This window comes from Neovison vison, chromosome 4 (genome assembly GCF_020171115.1).
Source record: "Neovison vison isolate M4711 chromosome 4, ASM_NN_V1, whole genome shotgun sequence".
NCBI lineage: Eukaryota > Metazoa > Chordata > Mammalia > Carnivora > Mustelidae > Neogale > Neogale vison.
This window is the reverse complement of record NC_058094.1, coordinates 94278399-94294793: the sequence shown is the minus strand read 5'-3', so window position 1 is coordinate 94294793 and position 16395 is coordinate 94278399. Positions and strand designations below refer to the sequence as shown.

Below are 16395 nucleotides of genomic sequence, written 5' to 3'. Positions count from 1 at the left end.
AATACTCAGCTCTCCACTAGGCCAAGAAGGCACCTGGACACCAGACTCACCATGTGCCCATGGACTAGGAGACCAATAATTCAGATGTCTGCTAGGTCAAGCAGGCACCTTGAATAGCCATCTCACCATGCTCCCATGGACATGGAGACTAACAAATCTGTTTTCAATTACACCAAGCTGGCACCTGGACAGCAGGTCCACCATGTGCTCTTGGACATGGAGACTGACAAGTGAGCTGTCTGTTAAGTTAAGCAGGCACCTTGGCAGAGGCATCACTATGGTCCCTTGGATATTAAGCCCCAAATTGGAGCCCTGGGCTAGGTAAAGCAGATAACTGGATTTGAGCCCCACCGTGTTCCCTTAGACCTCGAAACCAACAACTCAGATCTTTCCTTGGCCAAGCAAGCACCATTACAGTGGGGTTATCATGTGCCCTTGGACCTGGAGACCAACAACTGAGTTGCCCCGTGGGTTAAGAAGGCATGTTGGCAGTGGGCCAACCATATGCCTTTGGATCTGGAGACCAATAATGCAGCTCTGAGTTAAGCCAAGCAGGTGACTGCACAACTGTCTCAACACGGGCCCATGGAACTGGAAACCACAAAATCAGGTCCCTACTGGGCCAAGCATGCACCTGGACAGATGGTTCACCATGTGCCTTTGGACCTGGAGACCAATAATAAAGCTCTGGGCTAAGCCAAGCAGCCATCTAGACACGTGGCTTACCATGTGTCCTAGGTCCTTGAGACCAAGAACTCAGCTTTTTGCCTGGCCAAGGGAGCACCTTGACAAAGGACTCATCAGGTGCCCTTGGACCTGGAGACCAATAACTGAGCAGTCTGGTGGGTTAAGCAGGCACCTGGATAGTGGGCTAAACCTGTGCTATTGGACATTGAGACCAAGAATGGAGACCCGAGACAGGACAAGCAGACGCCTAGACAGGAGAATCACTGTGTGCACCTGGACCTGGAGATCGGTAACTCAGCTCTTTGCTTGGCCAAGTGGCCAACTTGCAACAGGCTTTCCATGTGTCCTTGGACCTGGTGAATGACAACTGAATTGTGTAATGGGCTACACTGGCATGCTGACAGTCAGTTTACTGGGTGCCTTTGGACCTGGAGACCAACGATGTCCCTCTGTGACAAGCCAAGAGACAGCTTCAGAGCTGGCTCATCATGGGTCCATGGGCATGGAAGCCACAATATCAGGTCAGTACTAGGCCAAGCAGACACCTAGACAGGAAGCTCAACATAGGCCCTTATGCCTCAAGACAACTCTCTTTGTAGCTTGGTCAAGGACACACGTTGACAGCAGGCTCACCATGTGCCCTTGGACCTGGAGAGCAGAAACTGAGCTGTCTGATAGGTTAATCAGTCTCCTTGTCAGTGGGATAATGATGTCACCCTTGGATCTGTAGTCCAACAATACAGCTCTGTGACAAGCCAAGCGGGAAACTTCACAGTTGGCTCAACATTTACCCATGGACCTGGAAACCAAACAGTGAAGTCTCTACTAGGCCAAGTAGGCCCCTGGACAGCTGGCACACCATGTGCCCTTGGGCCTCGAGACCAACAAAACAGCTCTCTATTAGGCCAAGCAGCCACTTGGAGAGCAGGCTTGCCATGAGACTTTGGACATGGTGACCAGTAAAAGAACACTCAACTAGGCCAAGCACATACCTTGAGAGTGGGATCACCATGTACCCTTGGACCTGAAACTAACACACAGCACTTTGATAGGCCAAGAAGGCACCTGGATAGCAGGCTCACCATGTGTTCTTTAATGGCAATAAGAAACACACAGTTCTGCCCCAGGACAACCAGACAAATAGTGGGCTCACCATGTGCCCTTTGGCCAGAAGACCAAAAAATGAGCTGTCTGATAGGCCAAGTGGACACCCGGGCAACAGGATCTCCATGTGCTCTTGGACCGGGAGAAAAACTCAGCTGTCTGATATGCCACATAGGCACCTGGTAAGCAGGTGCACCATGGGATCGTGGATCTCAAAACCAACAACTCAGCTTTGTGCTCAAGCAATTAGGAATGTTGATAGCAGACTTACCATGGGCACTTGTCCCAGTAGACCAAAAAATCAGCTGTGTGCTAAGCCAAGCAGCATAATGAATGTGGGTTCACCATATGCCCTCGGAACTGGAGACCAATAATTGAGCTGTCTAATAGGTCTATCAGGCACCTGGAAAGCAATTTCACTGTGTTCCCAAGGACCTGGAGACTAATAATAAAGCTCTGCACTAGGCTAAGAAGGCAATTAGACAGCAAGTTCAGCATGTTTCCTTGGAAACAGATCGTTCCTTCTCCCCAAAGTGCAGAACACTCTAACACTCAGCGTTCAGCTGGCATGAGATTATGTGACCTCCATAGACGCTCAGCATTGAACTGATTTCTCCAATGCAGCCATGGAGATCTGGGAACCTCCAAACTGTGAGCCTGCCATCCCAGGACAGCACGGGACTAAGATGCCAACTTGCCTCAAAAATCTATGGTAGTATGTTTTTCACCTTTGCAGAAAAGTGAGTATTCAAGTTTTTTCTTACTTTTGATCTCCTTCAGCCTGAGGTCCTTTTGGCCTGCTATCTGTACAATATTCATTTTGGAGGGAGTTCTCCCCCTGAGAAGAAAACTACACCATGCCCTAGAAGATGAAACAGTCCAGTGGTTTGAATACTTTTATTCAAATTTATGGAATGAAATGAAGAGTGACAATTGGAGGAAATTGTGGAGGAGACCCAGGCCATGAAAACTGTGGAGTCATTGACTGAGATCCTCCAGCTGAATAAGTGTTACAACTTCAAAGGAGAGGTGGAGGCCGTAAAGCAAGAAGCCAAGCAATGCACTGACAGGCAGGCACAGCTGCTTGAGTTGGAGAGTTTCTTTATTCAAATGAAGGTCTTTGTGGGCATTTCTGCCTTACATAGAGCGCCCAATTGTTATAGTTTGTGCACCCACCCACTATGGCATCGAAGGGGAGATGGGAAATATGTGTTCATCTCCCCAATTAATGGTATGGTATGAATTTGAAAAATAGGCAAATGGAGCATTTAAAATTAGAAAAAAAAATAAAAATAAATGAAACTTATTATTTCTAAATAACTGATTTGCAAAAGACAACCCCGGGGTGATTGTAAGGGCAGCCTGTCTTAGATTTACTACTATCCCTTACTATCTATCGCATTTCCTGACGTTGGGGTTTCCATGGCTCTAAGAATATGTTGGTTAAACATGCAAAGTTGACATTGAGCATAACCTTCCTGTCCTCTCATCTTGTTCATACATACTAAAGTTTGGGAGCATTTTGTTTGGAAGGAATAGACAATCTGTGTGTCTGTTCACAGGTATTTCTGCATAAAGCTTTGGCAGAGACCAATTTTTCAGATTTTTGCTAAATGTGAGGTTGGCCCCTGATGTAATGGCTTCAGACTGTGGCCATAAATACAGCTGTTGATCCAGGACAGATTTATCCGTGATGCAGTCATTGGAAGAACAAATGTAACAATACCATGCAAGAAGAGTAGAGCGATTCCAGAGGCAGGGTATGATTACCTGTGTCTGGCTTAGTAGGTTTGGGGTCAGAGCAGGAGGCAGAATGGTATGAGAGGCCAGGCTGAGGGCTCCATTCTTACCAAAGAAGGACTGCAGGAATTGGGGAGAAATGTGGGATTAACAATGGGAGCTTTAGGTGCATGGGTGTCTGCACAGAGTAAGGCTCAGTGGGGGAGAGGTGGGAAGAGGTGCACCTTGGAGACTGTAGTGTCTGCATGGGTATGAAGAATGGGGCCACTTCCAGGACTCAATACTGACCTTCTCCTAAATTGGACACTGGGGTCAGAATGGAGTTGGAAGGTGAGATTCCTGGATGGCCCCTCCTGAGCTATGATCCATCTTAGCTGCAGGGATGTGGAGTGGGAATGTAGGTGTGGTGCAAATGACAGTGATCTGGTGTCTACATTTGACACCAACTGAGACTGTAGGGGAAGTGCCTAGAGCTGTGACTCCTGGGCTGAGGTCAGTAATGACAGTGTGCTCATAGCACCTGTGCATACACAGATGGGAACCATGAGGAAGTTTCTTCTGGTGGTTGAAATGAACTTCAAGGGACCTGCAAAGTGGGAGACATGCAACCATGCGATGGATGATGTCTGAGCTTATTTGAGGGTGATGCTTCCCAGAGCCAATGAGAAGGCTGGTAGAGTCCAGGTCACTTAAGTGTAGGGGGGACAGGGATTGTTTACATGTTCCTAGCTCTCAGGAACTCCTGCGATTAGCTGCTCAGACCATGCTCACTGTACCAATGGTTCCACAAACATCAAGGCCCTGCATTGACTGGCAACCCAGAGTTGCTCACCCCTTCAGTCCGATTCCTTCATACTGATAATGGGGGCAAATTTGTAGGAGGTGATTGTGTGAGCAGGAGACAGGAGAAGGAAGATTTGTGGAGGGGATCTACAAGGGCAGGGACATATGCAGTCTAGAGGCAGAAGGGAAGAAGTGACAGTAGACAAAGGTCCTATTCACAGGCTTTTCTCCCCAAAGCAAAATATCAGATTTGGGAAGGTAGTGTGTGAGATGACTCCCCCATATCCAGCATTTGCTGCCCCTTTGTGCTATAGGTCATCACAAGACAGCACCAGACAATTCATAGACCAGCTGCCTCGTTCACTGTTGCTTGACATCCACAACATAGGGTTCTTTAGGAGATATTTGGAACTCCCATGACCTGGGGTGGGATTGCTTTACTTAGGTGTGTGCTGACAGGTAGAGCACTACTACAGAAAGGAAGGGAGGTGGAGACGTAGATTTATAGATTTGCAGAAGCCACAGGTATTTCAGAAGAGTTCTCAAAAAGTTAAAAATAGAGCTACCCTATGACACAGCAATTGCACTACTTGGTATTTACCCTAAAGATACAGATGTGTTGAAAAGAAGGGTCATAACTACCCCAGTGTTCATAGAAGTAATGGCAACAATAGCCAAATTGTGGAAAGGGTCAAGGTCCTCTTCAAAAGATGAATGGATAAAGAATATATAGTCCATATATATGATGGAATATTACTGAGCCATCTGAAAGTAGGAATACCCCACTCCCCCCTCCTTTGTATATTTATTATTATTTTTTCTTTTCAGCATAACAGTATTCATTGTTTTTGTTCCACACCCAGTGCTATAGGCAAACTGTGCCCTCTCTAATACCCATCCCCTGGTTTCCCCAAACTCCCCCCCGCCCCTTCAAAACCCTCAGAATTTTTTTCAGAGTCCAGAGACTCTCATGGTTCACTTCTCCTTCCAATTTAACTCAACTCCTTTCTCCTCCCCATCTCCCCATGTCCTCCATGTTATTTGTCATACTCCACAAATAAGTGAAAACATATAATAATTGACTCTCTGCTTGACTTATTTTACTCAGCATAATCTCTTCCAGTCCCGTCCATGTTGCTACAAATGTTGGGTGTTCATCCATTCTGATGGAGACATAATACTCCATAGTTTATATGGACCACATCTTCCATATCCATTCGTCTGTTTAAGGGCATCTTGGTTATTTCCACAGTTTGGCGACCGTGGCCATTGCTGTCATAAACATTGGGGTACAGGTGGACCTTCTGTTCACTATATCTGTATCTTTGGGGTAAATACCCAGTAGTGCTATTGAAGAGTCATTGGGAAGCTCTATTTTTAATTTCTTGAGGAATCTCCACACTGTTTTCCAAAATGGCTGCACCAACTTGACTTCTAACCAACAGTGTAAGAGGGTTCCCCTTTCTCCACATCCTCTCCAACACACGTTGTTTCCTGTCTTGCTAATCTTGGCCATTTTAAGTGGTGTAAGGTGATATCTCAATGTGGTTCTAATTTGAATCTCCCTGAAGGCTAGTGATGATGAGCATTTTTTCATATGTCTGATAGCCATTTGTATGTCTTCATTGGAGAAGTGTCGTTCATATCTTCTGCCCAGTTTTTTATATGATTGCCTGTTTTCTGTGTGTTGAGTTTGAGGAGTTCTTTATAGATCCTGGATATCAACCTTTTGTATGTACTGTCATTTGAAAGTATCTTCTCCTATTCCGTGGCTTGCCTCTTTGTCTTGTTAACTGTTTCCTTTGTTGTGAAGAAGATTTTGATCTTGAGGAAGTCCCAAAAGTTCATTTTCTCTTTTGTTTCCTTTGCCTTTTGAGACATATCTTGAAAGAAGTTGCTGTGGCTGATATCGAAGAAGTTACTGCCTATGTTCTCCTCTAGGACTCTGATGGATTCCTATTTCACGTTGAGGTCTTTTATCCATTTTGAGTTTATCTTTGTGTATGGTGTAAGAGAATGGTCGAGTTTCATTCTTCTACATATAGCTGTCCAGTTTTCCCAGCACCATTTATTGAAGAGACTGTCTTTTTTCCTCTGTATATTTTCTCCTGCTTTGTTGAAGATTATTTGCCCATAGAGGTGACGGTCCATATCTGGGCTCTCTACTCAGTTCCACTGGTCTATGTGTCTGTTTTTATGCCAGTACCATGCTGTCTTGGTGATCACAGTTTTGTAGTAAAGCTTGAAATCAGGTAACGTGATGCCCACAGTTTTATTTTTGTTTTTCAATATTTCCTTAGTGATTTGTGGTCTCTTCTGATTCCATACAAATTTTTGAAATATTTGCTGCAGTTCTTTCAAGAATACCGGTACAATTTTGATCTTAATGTCATTAAAAGTATAGATTGCTCTAGGCAGTATAGACATTTGAACAATGTTTATTCTTCTGATCCAAGAGAATGGAATATTCTTCCAAATTTTTGTGTATTCTTCAATTTTTTCATGTGTGTTCTCTAGTTCCTCAAGTACAGATCCTTCACCACTTTGGTTAGGTTTATTCCCAGGTATCTTATGGTTCTTGGTGCTATAGTAAATGAAATTGATTCTCTAATTTCCCTTTCTGTGTTTTCATTGTTAGTGTATAAGAAAGCCACTGATTTATGTACATTGCCTTTTTATCCTGCCACGGTGCTGAATTGCTGTTTGAGTTCTAGTAGTTGGGGGTGGAGTATTTTGGGTTTTCCAACTAGCAATAATCGCGCCTCGGATAAACCTCATTGGCTACGATACTGCCACTGCACAAAGCTTGGGTTTTCCATATAACGAATCATGTCATCTGCAAAGAGAGAGAGTTTGACTCCTTCATTGCCAATTTAGATACCTTTATTTATTTATTATTATTATTAGATACCTTTAATTTATCTTTGTTTTCTGATTGCTGTTGTTAGGACTTCTAATACTATGTTGAACAAGAGTGTTGAGAGTGGGCATCCTTGTAATGTTCCTGATCTTAATGGGACAGTTGCAATTATTTTCCTATTGAGGATGATATTGGCTGTGGGTCTTTCATAGATAGATTTGATGAAGTTCAGGAATATTCCCTCTATCCCTATACTTTGAAGCGTTTTAATCAGGAACGGATGCTGGATTTTGTCAAGTGCTTTTTCTGCATCAATTGAGAGGACCATGTGGTTCTTCTCTCTTTTATTAATTTGTTCTATCACATTGATTGATTTGTGAATGTTGAACCATCCTTGTAGTACAGGGATGAATCCCACCTGTTCATGGAGGATAATCTTTTTAATGTGTTGTTGGATCCTGTTGGCTAGGATCTTGTTGATAATCCATATTCATCAGTGATATTGGTCTGAAATTCTCCTTTTTCGTAGGGTCTTTGCCTGGTTTGGAGGTTAGGGTAATGCTGGCTTCATAGAAAGAGTTTGGAAGTTTTCCTTATGCTTCAATTTTTTTAAAACAGCTTCAGGAGAATAGTTCTTGTTTCTTCTCTGAAAGTTTGGGACAATTCCTCAGTGAATCTGTCAGGTCCTGGGCTTTGTTTTTTGGGAGGTTTTTGATCACTGCTTCAATCTTTTTACTAGAAATTGGTCAATTCAGGTTGTAATTTCTTCCTGGTTCAATTTCAGGAGTTTATAGTTTTCCAGGAATGCATCCATTTCTTCAAGTTTGTTTAACTTATAGGCGTATAACTGTTGATAATAACTTCTGATGATTGTATCTACTTCCTTGGTGTTCGTTGTGATCTCTCCCTTTTCATTCATAATTTTATTAATTTGAACTTTCTCTTATTTCTTTTGGATTTGTTTTGCCAATGGTTTTTCGGTCTTACTGATTCTTTCAAAAAACTAGCTTCTGGTTTCATTGATATGTTCTACTGTATCTCTAGTTCTATGTCATTGATCTTTGCTCTAATCTTGATTATTTTCCTTCTTATGTGTGGAGTTCATTTTTTTTTTTTTTTGATTCTCCAGTCTTTAAGGTGTAGAGGGAGCTCGTGTATTCTGGATTTTTTCATTTTTTTGAGCGAGTTTTAGGACTCCTTAGGACCACCTTTGCTGTATCCCATAGCTTTTGGACCAAAGTGTCTTCATTCTCATTGGTTTCCATGAATTGTTTCAGATCTTCTTTGATTTCTTAGTTGATCCCAGCATTCTTAAGCAAGGTGGTCTTTAGCTTCCACGTTTTTTAGTTACTTCCAAACTTTTCCTTGTGATGGAGCTCCAGTTTCAAAGCATTGTGATCTGAGAATATGCAGGGTGTAATCTCCATCTTTTGGTATCTGTTGAGTCCTGATTTGTGACCCAGTATGTGGTTTATTCTTCAGAAGGTTCCATATGCACTTGAGGAGAATGAGTATTCTGTTGTTTTAGGGTGGAATGTTCTGTAAATATCTATGAGGTCCACCTGGTCCAATGTGTCATTCAATCCTGTGGTTTCGTTATTGATTTTCTGCTTCGATGATCTTTCTATTTCTGAGAGAGATGTGTTAAGTTCTCCTGCTATTAATGTATTCATATCAATATGACTCTTTATCTTGACTCTTTATCTTAACAGTTTTCTTATGTAATTCACTGCTCCCATATTGGTGGCATAGATATTTATAATTGTTAGATCATCTTGGTGGATAGTCCTTTTAAGAATTATCTAGTGTCCTTCTGTATCTCTGGCTTCAATCTTTAGTTTAAAATCTAATTTATCTGATATGATAATCACTACTCCGGCCTTCTTTTGAGGCCCATTGGCATGAAAGATGCTTCTCCATCTGTTCACTTTCAGTCTGGGTGTATCTTTAGATTCAAAATGGGTCTCTTGTAGACAACATATGGATGGGTCCTGTCGTTTTATCCAATCTGCAACCCTGTGTTATTTTATGGGCACATTCATGCCATTCACATTGAGAGTGATTATTGATAGATATGTTTTATTGACATCGGGTTACCTTTGAAGTCTTTTTTTCTGTAGATTGTCACTATATTTCTGTTCAATGCCATTCTTAGGATTTTTCCTCTATTATAATACCCCCTTAATATTTTGTGTGTTGGTATATAGTTGCTGATAATGTGTCCTAACAATTCCCTCTTTCTTTTGCATTGGTTGTGATCTTTCATGAAGAACTTGTTCCACTATATGTTCTAGACTTCTTTCTTTCTCCTCCCCTTCAGGGATTCCAATAATTCTGACTTTGGAAAGTTTCATGGCATCATTTATTTCCCTGATTCTGTTTTCGTGCTTTCTAAGCTGTTTGTTCCAGGTTTCCTCCTGATCCTTTCTCTCTATCTGTTTGTCCTCCAGATCACTAATTCTATCTTCTGTCTCAGTTACTCTAGCTTTGAGAGAATTTAGATTAGATTGGAACTCATTGAGGGCATTGTGAACCTTAGCCCTGGTAGCTTTAAGCTCCGCCCTAACACTGTGAACATCATCTCTCATCGCTTTCAGCTCGGCTGTGATACCAACAAAGGAGGTCATCTAGAAGAAATAGAAGCATTCCCAGAAACTTTTAATCTACCAAGTCTGAAACAGGAAGAAATAAACAAACTGAACAAACCAATACCCTGCACGGACATTGAATCAGGAATCAAAAAACTTCCCTTAAACAAAAGAGTACTGGGGCAGATACATTTTCAGTGGAACTCTACCAAACATTTTAAGAACAATTAATGCATATTCTACTGAAGCTGTTTCCAAAAAATAGAAATTGAAGGAAAGATTCCAAAAGATTTAATAAGGCTGAGCATTACCTTGACCCACAAGCAGACAAAGACCCCATGTAAAAGGGGAATTACAGATGAATAAGCTTGGCAAGCACTAATACCAAATTATTCAACAAGATACAAGCCAGCAGGATTCCATGGTACATTCAAAGGGCTATTCACCACCACCCAGTGAGGTTTATTCCTGGGATACAAAGGTGGTTCAACTGCCACAAATCAATTGATGTCATTAGTCATACAAACAAAAGAAAGACAAGGACCATATCAACCTCTCATTTGATGCAGAAAAAGCAAAGCATTTGGCAAAATACAACACTTTCTCATGATTAAAACTCTTCAAGATACAGAGATAGAGTGAACATACCTCATATTATAAAAGCCACCTGTGAAGAGCCCATAGCAAATATCATTCTCAATGGGGAAAAACTGACAGCTTTTTCCTTCAGGTCAGGAATATGATAGGGATGCCTACTCTCACTACCTTTGTTGAATACAACATTAGAAGTCCCAGCCTCAGCCTTTGGACAACAATAGCAAATAAATGGGATGCAAGTTGTCATAGAAGAAGTCAAATTGTCTCTCTTTGCATCAGACAATATACTTTTTTGTGGAAAAGCCAAAAGACTTCACTCCAAAATGACTTGAATTCATGCAGCAAGTCAGAAACATGTAGGATTCCAAAATGAAAACACAGAAATCTCTTGCTTTCCTATACATTAACAAAGTGAATGGAGAAAGAGAAATGAAGGTGTCAGTTCCACCAACCATAACACCCAAACCCATAAGATGCCTAGGAATAAACCCAGCCAAAGAGGTAAATCATTTCTACCGTCTAAACTACACAACACTGAGGAAGGACATTGAGGAAGACGCAAAAAGATGGAAAAACATTCCATGCTCCTGGATTGGAAGAATCAACATTGTAAAAATTCATATGCTGTCCAGAGCACTCTACACAGTCAGAACTTTTCATCCTTAAAACAAACAATCATATAATTTCCATGTATCCAGAAATGATCCTGAATATCCAGGGGACTGTTGAACAAGAAAACCAAAGCTGGGCCCATTACAATGCCCGACTTCAAGCTAGTTTACAAAGCTGGGATCATGAAGACAGCATAGTAGTGACACAAAAAGAGACCCATCACTCAGTAGAACAAAAGAGAGTCCCTAGAAATGGACCTTCATTTCTATGATCAACTAACCTTTGACAAAGCTGAAAAGAGTACTCAGGGAAATAAGACAGTGTCTTCAATAAGTGGGGCTCAGAAAATTGGACAGACACACACAGAAGGATGACACTGGACCTTCTCTTACACTATATGCAAATGAATTCAAAATGGATGAAGTACCTCAATGTGAGACAGGAATCCTTCAGAATCCTAGAGGAGAAGCCAGGTTGCAACCTCTTCAACTTCAGCCACAGCAACACATATCTCTAAATACAAGGGAAACAAAGCAAAAATGAACTACTGTTTCTCAAGATAAAAAGCTCCTGCACAGTAAAGGGGCCAATCAGCAGAACTTCTGACTGGGAAAAGATATTTGCAAATGACATATCTAATAAGGGATTAATATTCAAAATATAGAAAGAACTTATACCTGAGAGACATCATATTCAAATATCTGAGTAAATATATCTGTTTACCTTCTGAATTAACATTTAACTCAACTATTCAAACAACTACACAATGTATCAGAACTCATTTCTAAACTTTGTCCTAGGAGCACGCTGAGCAATTGATATTTTCACCTTATTCATGTCTGTAGACCTTCTCAAGTGAATACACACATAAAGCACTAGGTATTCTCCTTCATGTACAAAGATGTCCTGAAATCACGATTGCTGTTACGTTTTTATGGAGTTATCTAAAAAGTCAAGGGCAGGGATGAAAGAAAAGTATACACACTGGTTTGAAAACTATTCAAAGAAGTCTATTCAGAAAAATGTCTTTATCCATAGGATGGTGGAAGGACCAATGTCAGCTCTCCGAGCCAGTATGTTTGTAACTTTGCAAGAAAATAAACTGTATATGTCTCATGGCATTTTTATTTTTATTTATCATTTAAGGTTGAAATATTTCTCAAAATTCTTAAGATGATTTTAATTGGAATTAATAAAAACTATTTTAATAAACTATTAGAACTAACAGTTGATACTTCTTCAAGCATTTAAATAAAAGAAATCCAAAGAAAATCATATTTGTCAAGGTCGATTTAAAGATAAATAGATAATCTATTACATACTTTCACATAGATATATAGTTAAATATTAAAAGGTAAATAAATTACATACTTGTGTGTTTAAAAAACATAAACCAATCTTGTAACTTCAAAAAACATGATAGAATTCTTGAAAGAATTGGTGATGTACCTTCTAATCTCTTATGAGCTTGTAGTAAATGTGGCGGAAGTGGTATTTTAATCAATGAATGATATCTACAAGCATTAATGCATTCTTTACTCAATTTAAGGTAAATTAAGCTAAGGTCAACAATAATTGAAAATATATTCATGTGAATGTGATCACTTGAAAGTATTAATAATTCTCTCTGGCAAAATATATAGTAAATAAGTGAAAGCAAATGAACTTGCAAATATGCAAATTTTTCTGAACTAAGAATTTCAGAAAAATAATTGAAATTGAAACACACATATTATCACTGACTGATACAGGTAAGAGGAGGAAAATGAAAATTTTCTTTTTTTCCAATTTATTTATTTACAGAAAAACAGTATTCATTATTTTTTCACCACACCCATTGCTCCATGCACGCTGTGCCCTCTATAATACCCACCACCTGGTACCCCAACCTCCCACCCCCCGCCACTTCAAACCCCTCAGATTGTTTTCCTGAGTCCATAGTCTCTCATGGTTCACCTCCCCTTCCAATTTACCCAAAAGCACATACCCTCCCCAATGTCCATAACCTTCACCCCCCTTCTCCAAACCCCCTCCCCCCAGCAACCCACAGTTTGTTTCGTGAGATTAAGAGTCACTTTTGGTTTGTCTCCCTCCCTATCCGATCTTGTTTCATGGATTCTTCTCCTACCCACTTAAGCCCCCATGTTGCATCACCACTTCCTCATATCAGGGAGATCATATGATACTTGTCTTTCGCTTGACTTATTTCGCTAAGCATGATACATTCTAGTTCCATCCATGTTGTCGCAAATGGCAAGATTTCGTTTCTTTTGATGGCTGAATAGTATTCCATTGTGTATATATACCACATCTTCTGGATCCATTCATCTGTTGATGGACATCTAGGTTCTTTCCATAGTTTGGCTATTGTGGACATTGCTGCTATAAACATTCAGGTGCACGTGCCCCTTTGGATCACTACGTTTGTATCTTTAGGGTAAATACCCATTAGTGCAATTGCTGGGTCATAGGGCAGTTCTATTCTCAACATTTTGAGGAACCTCCATGCTGTTTTCCAGAGTGGTTGCACCAGCTTGCATTCCCACCAACAGTGGAGGAGGGTTCCCCTTTCTCCGCATCCTCGCCAGCATCTGTCATTTCCTGACTTGTTGATTTTAGCCATTCTGACTGGTGTGAGGTGATATCTCATTGTGGTTTTTATTTGTATTTCCCTGATGCTGAGTGATATGGAGCACTTTTTCATGTGTCTGTTGGCCATCTGGATGTCTTCTTTGCAGAAACGTCTGTTCCTGTCCTCTGCCCATTTCTTGATTGGATTATTTGTTCTTTGGGTGTTGAGTTTGTTACGTTCTTTATAGATTTTGGACACTAGTCCTTTATCTGATATGTCGTTTGCAAATATCTTCTCCCATTCTGTCAGTTGTCTTTTGATTTTGCTAACTGTTTCCTTTGCTGTGCAAAAGCTTTTGATCTTGATGAAATCCCAAAAGTTCATTTTTGCCTTTGCTTCCCTTGCCTTTGGCGATGTTCCTAGGAAGATGTTGCTGTTGCTGAGGTCGAAGTGGTTGCTGCCTGTGTTCTCCTCAAGGATTTTGATGGATTCCTTTCTCACATTGAGGTCCTTCATCCATTTTGAGTCTATTTTTGTGCGTGGTGTAAGGAAATGGTCCAATTTCATTTTTCTGCACGTGGCTGTCCAATTTTCCCAACAACATTTATTAAAGAGGCTGTCTTTCCTCCTTGGGGGGAGGAGTCAAGATGGCGGAGAAGTAGCAGGATGAGACTACCTCAGCTAGCAGGAGATCAGCTAGAGAGCTTATCTAAAGATTGCAAACACCTGCAAATCCATCGGCAGATTGAAGAGAAGAACAGCAATTCTGTAAACAGAAAAACAACCACTTTCTGAAAGGTAGGACTGGCGGAGAAGTGAATCCAAAGCGACCGGAAGATAGACCCCGGGGGGAGGTGCCAGCTCCCGGCAAGCGACAGAGCAACGGAGCACAAAATCAGGACTTTTAAAAGTCTGTTCCTCTGAGGGACATCGCTCCGGAGGCTAAACCGAAGACCACGCGGGGTCGGAGTGACCTCAGGTCCCGCGGGGTCACAGAAGGATCGGGGGTGTCTGAGTGTTGCAGAGCTTGCGGATATTGGAACGGGAAAGCCGGGTGCAGAGACAGAGCCGACAGTAAGCTTGCAGCTCGGAGTTGCCTTGAACCGGTCGCAAGCTCGGTGAGCTCGGAGCGCGGCCGGAGGTTAGGCAGACGCGAGTTACTAGGAGCTGTTCGCTGAGGGCGCACTGGGGAGCGGGGCCCCGGGCTCTGGCTCCTCCGGGCCGGAGACCAGGAGGCCGCCATTTGTATTCCCGTCCTCCGGAACTCTACGGAACGCGCTCAGGGAACAAAAGCTCCTGAAAGCAAAGCCGAGCGGATCGCTCAGCCCGGCCCCTGGTAAGGGCAGTGCAATTCCGCCTGGGGCAAAGACACTTGAGAATCACTACGACAGGCCCCTCCCCCAGAAGATCAACAAGAAATCCAGGCAAGACCATGTTCACCTACCAAGGAGTGCAGTTTCAATACCAAGGAGAGAGCAGCAGAATTCCAGAGGAGGAGAAAACAAACCACGGAACTCATGGCTTTCTGCCTGTGATTTTTTAGTCTTGCAGTTAATTTAAATTTTTTCTTTTTCATTTTTTTTCTCTTCTTCTGCTAAAATTTTTTATAACTTTTACCCTTTTCTTTTTTAACGTTTTTTAACTAGATTATCTAATATATATATATATATATATATTTCTTTTTTATACTTTTCTTTATTCATTTTCTTTTTTTAAATTCTTTTTTTTCTTTCTTTATTTTTGAACCTCTTTTTATCCCCAAATCAGAAGAGATCCTAATCTCTTCAATCTTTTTTTTCTTAATTCTTTTTTAAATTCTTGATTGAATTTTTAATTCAATCTCTTTTTTTTAATTCTTTTTTACTTTTTTTTCTTTCTTTCTTTTTGAACCTCTTTTTATCCCCAAATCAGAAGAGATCCCAATCAGAAGAGATTGGGAGATCCCAATCAGAAGAGATTGGGAGGTCCCAATCAAAGGAGATCCCAATCAGAGGAGATCCCTCACCCAATCATGAGGGGGGATTTCCGATTTGGGATCTCTTCTGATTTGGTTAAAGCATATTTTCCTGGGATTGTTGCCACCCTTTTAGTATTTTACTTGCTCCTTCATATACTCTTAGCTTGAAAAAATGACAAGGCGGAAAAACTCACAACAAAAAAAAAAGAACAAGAGGCAGTACCGAAGGCTAGGGACCTAATCAATACAGACATTGGTAATATGTCAGATCTAGATTTCAAAATGACAATTCTCAAGGTTCTAGCCGGGCTTGAAAAAGGCATGGAAGATATTAGAGAAACCCTCTCCAGAGATATAAAAGCCCTTTCTGGAGAAATAAAAGAACTAAAATCTAACCAAGTTGAAATAAAAATAGCTATTAATGAAGTTCAATCAAAAATGGAGGCTCTCACTGCTAGGATAAATGAGTCAGAAGAAAGAATTAGCGATATAGAAGACCAAATGACAGAGAACAAAGAAGCTGAGCAAAAGAAGGACAAACAGCTACTGGACCATGAGGGGAGAATTCGAGAGATAAGTGACACCATAAGACGAAACAACATTAGAATAATTGGGATTCCAGAAGAAGAAGAAAGAGAGAGGGGAGCAGAAGGTATACTGGAGAGAATTATTGGGGAGAATTTCCCCAATATGGCAAAGGGAACGAGCATCAACATTCAGGATGTTCAGAGAACGCCCCTCAAAATCAATAAGAATAGGCCCACACCCAGTCACCTAATAGTAAAATTTACAAGCCTTAGTGACAAAGAGAATATCCTGAAAGCAGCCCGGGAAAAGAAGTCTGTAACATACAATGGTAAAAGTATTAGATTGGCAGCTGACTTATCCACAGAGA

At 41.2% G+C, this 16395-nt stretch overlaps 1 pseudogene; it reads right to left on the bottom strand.

The window, feature by feature from the left end:
• Positions 1-7033: 7033 nt before the first annotated feature.
• LOC122905655 lies at positions 7034-7121 on the bottom strand (annotated as a pseudogene).
• Positions 7122-16395: the final 9274 nt, after the last annotated feature.